The sequence below is a fragment of the Mus caroli genome, unplaced genomic scaffold (genome assembly GCF_978045245.1).
Source record: "Mus caroli unplaced genomic scaffold, Mus_caroli_1 scaffold_12, whole genome shotgun sequence".
NCBI lineage: Eukaryota > Metazoa > Chordata > Mammalia > Rodentia > Muridae > Mus > Mus caroli.
In genome coordinates, this window is record NW_028227267.1 from 104482371 (window position 1) to 104487725 (window position 5355).

Below are 5355 nucleotides of genomic sequence, written 5' to 3' on the forward strand. Positions count from 1 at the left end.
CCTGACAAATGGAGATTGGAATCGCCCTGAGGAACTACTTCTAAACAGGTCCACAGCCCCTTGTCCTAGTTACCGTTTTTTTTTTTTTTTAATCCCCTACCTTTGGACCTTTCTTTCTACTTTTGGTATAAAAGAGGAACAAAATATTTGAGAACCCTTATTAAAAGTATATTTTAAAAATATAAGTCTACAATTTTTAATTGAGACCATAAGAGAAATGACCCTGACAGGGATTTTCAGGGACTCTAAAACTTCAAATTTAAATGTCAACTCCCAGTCCTCCATTATCTGGACTACTGTCAGCATGTATTTCCAAGTTCCCAAAACAGCCTAGTAAGCTTAAGCGGTCAATAATTCATAGAACCCAAAGATCCAAACTTTTTCTACAGTTCTCCCAAAAGCAACCTGATTGGGTCTATCACAGCAATTCCCATGATCCAGGTGTCAAGGTCTATTTTAGTTTATTTTCTGTTAGTGTGATATAGATAACAGCTTAAATACAAGTTTGGCATAGAAACTTAATTTGGCTTGCTTATTTTTGATTATCCATCATTGAAGGGAAACCATGTCAGCAACTCAAAGCAAGGACCTAGAAGAAAATCCTGAAGCAGAGGCCATGGGAGAATATTAATTCCAGGTTTACTTTGCTTGCCTTATTCAGCTAGCATTTTCCTACAACCAAGGACATCTGCCCAGGGGTGGCACCGCCTGTAGTTGTCTAGATGCTCACACATCAATCATTAACTGAGAAAAAGTCTTACAGGCTTTCCAATGATCTCTACAGAAAACACTGATGGAGATGTTACAACACTTGAAGATATTTGTTCCTACCCATTTTAGTTGACATGCAGTTTTTTATTCATCTTAGTTAAATCTCCCCAGAAAAACTTACCTTTACAGATGTAGAAAAATCTTTGTTTGTTATATGAATCATAATTCTATAAAATTCATTATTATTCAGCACATCATGTGACTGGATTCTAAGTATGTATACACACACACACACACACACGCACGCACACACACACACTTATTTCACTTTACTTGGTACATGAGTTTTTGCGTTAGGATTTCTCTGACTGTGATTTGTTGAGGATAGGACTTTTTATTTCTCACTTCTTTGTGGTGGTTTGATACGTTTGACCCTTGTTGTAGGAAGTGTGTCACTGTGGAGGTGAGCTTTGAGATTCTCCTCCTAGATGCATGGAAGACAGTCTGCTTCTGGCTGCCTTTGAATCAAGATGCAGAACTATTCAGTTTCTTCTTTAGCACTATGTCTGCCTGGATGCTGCCATGATTCCTGCCATGAAGATAACGGATTCAGTCTCTGAAACTGTAAGCCAGCTGCCATTAAATGTCCCTTATAAGAGTTTCTTTGATCCTGATTCCTTCACAGCAATGGATACTCTATGACACAGCCCGTTATGAAACATTATCAGCGGAGTAACTCAAATAGAAACCTGGAGGCAGAACCTGATGTAAAGGCCATGGAGAAAGGAGTACTGTTACAGGCTTGCTCCTTATGGTATGCTAAGCCTGCTTTCATATAGAACTCTGGACTACCGGATCAGAAGTGGCCCTATTCAAAATAAAGTGGACACTCTCTTATCAGTCTTTAATTGAGAAAATACCCTACTGGTTTGCCTGCAGCCTGTTCTTATAGAGACATTTTTTCAATTGATGTTTCCTCTTCTCTGAGCACTGGAGCTTCTGTACCATTGATCCAGCAAACAACATATGCCAATTCACAAGACTGTGTGAGACAGTTTGCAACCATTTAAAAACTGACCTTACTTTGTTTGAATTTTACTGTAAAGTTCTCCAAATCTTACCTAGCAATATAACTTTACTTTTTAATAAATATTTTATAAACTGGTTTTTGTAGTTACTGAGTTCTTGGCCCTGGTCTATTTTGAAGAAAGAAATTAGAAATATTTTGAATCTTTACTTGTATAATTTAATCAGTACTTGTCTTTAAAATAATGTTTTGCTAGTCAAATAATGAAAACCCTACTATTACTTACTAACATATTTTATGTCATCATTCAACAAATATTAAATTTGTGCTTTGTGATTTGTTTGACAATGTCCCATATAATTTTCAATTTTACTTATTCAGAAATAGTATATTTATAAAACCTATATAAACTTGAATTTCTTTATAAGTAAAAATAGAAATCTAGTCAAGGATCTTGAAGGAGAATTTACAATTACCATTTTACTAAGCCAGCATAAATTCCAACCACATAGTAAATATTTATTAGTATACCATCAGATAAGATAGGCTTTACACCTCATCAAAGAGGAAACCTTTTGCATCAGAAAAAGACCTTTACAGAAAACCACAACCAATGAAAATGTAGAGAACAAGTGACCATGTAGTGCTCAATGCTGGCTGATGACTTTGTAACACAAGTCCTAAAACTTTACTGTTTTATCTATAAATAATGTAATATATAATTCATAGTTATTCCTCCCTGGCTGAACAAAATTTCAATTGACATTTTACTAAGTCAGCACAAATTCAAACTATATTCTAAAGACAGACATGTATACACACACACTTTCACACACGAGAGAGAGAGAGTGAGAGAGAGAGAAATAGTAAATAGTGAGTGAATTTATTTATGCTGTACATGTATTCAATGTATTTTAACAAATTTATTATTACTGCCTGCTGATCGAGATATCATTAAACTACCTTGAGAATTCATCATTTTACTATATTTTATAGTTATATGTTATATAAAACCACATATAAACTATATATTATACATATATGAAATATATATGTAAAGTATATTTTTATTATAGTTAAGCTACATTTAGAATTATTATTTTTGTATATTTTTATTTTCTTCCTTTTTTCTATCATGATAATTATGTAATCAATATTTGTTTTCAAACACTGTGTGAGTATATGTTTTCAGTTGTTTTTTATATAAAAGCTATATATAGCACTCAGATTTTTTGTAACTCTAGATTTCATTAGGTTGTTGCTAATCCATATAAAAGGATCTAAGACATATTAAAGCTTTATCAACCCTTTAATGTACAGTAATCAGCTGTTTCTCTTCTCTGTCACCTTATTGATGCTTTCACTTGTATTCCTAGGTCACATCCCCTGAAATAGCTTTGATTAGTATTTGTTGCAGTTGACTTCATTGTGTTAATTACCTTGACTCTTAGTTGTTGGAACAATAAACGGGACCTGGTTTCTGCTTCTGTCATCCTCAGCTGTATAATCCATAGCTATAATGTATGATTGTGTCTCCATCCATTTTGGCCAGGCTTGTGTCCAGATCAGCAATGCCTGCTGGGAGCTCTACTGCCTGGAACATGGCATCCAGCCTGATGACCAGATACCAAGTGTCAAGATCATTGAAATAGGAGCTAACTGTTTCAACACCTTCTTCAGTGAGACAGGAGCTGGTAAGCATGTGCCCCGACAGTGTTCATAGATCTGCAACCCACATGTATTGATGACATTCGTACTGGTACCTACAGCCAGTTCTTCCACCCTGAGTAGCTCATCACAAGCAAGGAAGATGCGGCCTATAACTGCCTGTGGTCTGTAAACCATTTGCAAAGAGATTATTGACCTTGTCTTGGATAGAATACTCAAGCTGCTGACCAGCACATGGGTCTTCAAGGCTTCTTGGTTTTCCACAGCTTTCATTGGGGAACTGGGTCTGGGTTCACCTGCTGATGGAGTGGCTCTCTGTTGACTACAGAAAGAAATCCAAGATGGAGTTCTCCGTTTACCCAGCCCCTCTCCCCCAGGTTTCCATAGCTGTGGTTGAGCACTACAATTCCATCCTTACCACTCATACCACCCTGGAGCACTCTGTTTGTACCTTTGTAGCAGACAATGAGACGATCTTTGACATCTGTCGAAGAAACCTTGACATATACTAACCTTAATCAACTTATTAGCCAGATTGTGTCCTTCATCACTTCTTCTCTCAGATTTGATGAGGCCGTAAAAGTTGATCTGACAGAATTCCTGACCAACCTGGTACCCTACCCTTTCATCTACTTCCCTCTGACCACTTATCCCCATGTCATCTCTGCTGAGAAAGGCTACTATGAGTAGCTTTCTGTACCAGAGATTATCAATACCTGCTTTGAGCCAGCCAGCCAGATGGTGAAAGGTGACCCTCTCCAACATAAATACATGGCTTTCTGACTCCTGTACCGTGGTGTTGTGGTTCTCAAAGATGTCAGTGCTGCTATTGCCACCATTGAGACCAAGCACAGCATCCAGTTTGTAGACTGGTGCCCCACTGGCTTCAAGGTTGGTATTAATTACCAGCCTCTCACTTTGATACCTGTTGATATCCTGACCATGGTCCACAGAGCTGTGTGCATGCTGAGCAATACCTCAGACATTGCTGAGGCCTGAACTTTCCCAGATTATAAGTTTGATCTGATGTATGCCAAGTGTGCCTTTGTGCACTTGTTTGTAGGTGACAACATGGAAAAGGGGGAGTTTCCATATGCCCATGAGGACATGGCTACCCTACAGAAGAATTTTGAGGAGGTTGGTCTGGATTCTGTTGAAAGTGAAGGTGAGGAAAAAGCAAAGGAATACTAGTCCCTTCCTCTATCCCCTGTACCTTGTCAAGTACAGAACTCCAGCTCCAGCATTAGGTGCAGGCATTGACAGCTTCTGTGCCGTTTCCATTTTGTGATCATGTGTTCTCCTTGTGGAATGGTAAGTTTTCCATCATGTCACAAAGTAAAAGATTTAAGAAAAATATTGTTTGTTGCAGCTTAAACCTGTAATAAAAAATGATTTTTTTCCAGTTTATATCTGATAACGGATATTTAGCCCTATTTTATTCAAGTGTGGTTTTTTCTCTCCACCTGCTTTAGGGATTGTTTTTATCTTTACAGGACATTGGCATGTTAGTCATATTTATTTTTAATTTCTCATGGTCATAAAAGCTGTATCAAAGGTGACTTCTTTCCTTTCCTTTGCTCTATAGTCTTGCCCTCCCCCCCTTTGGCTTCTTTCCTTTTAATGTCCCTGGTAAGTTTTGTTGTTGTTGAAAAATTAGCATGACATGAATAAGTGGCACACACACACACACACACACACACACACAGAAATAGTAAATAGTGAATGGATTTATGTATCCAATGTATTTTAACAATTTACTGTTACAAACAACATAATAAAATCAATCTTATATTCCACAAGTAAATTTTATTTTCTCCCTGGCTAAAGGTTTTTACCTGTTCACTTTAAAGAAAAAGTCAAATCAGATCACCTGCCAATTATTCTTTAAGTCCCATTCATAATTATGATGAAGTCAATCAATCACATGATATTATTTGTACTTATATAAG

The 5355-nt window shown here is 37.0% G+C and overlaps 1 pseudogene; it reads left to right on the top strand.

Annotated features, from left to right (window-relative positions):
- Window positions 1-3257: 3257 nt before the first annotated feature.
- On the top strand, window positions 3258-4597 carry LOC110309646 (tubulin alpha-1B chain pseudogene; annotated as a pseudogene).
- The last annotated feature ends 758 nt before the right edge of the window (window positions 4598-5355 follow it).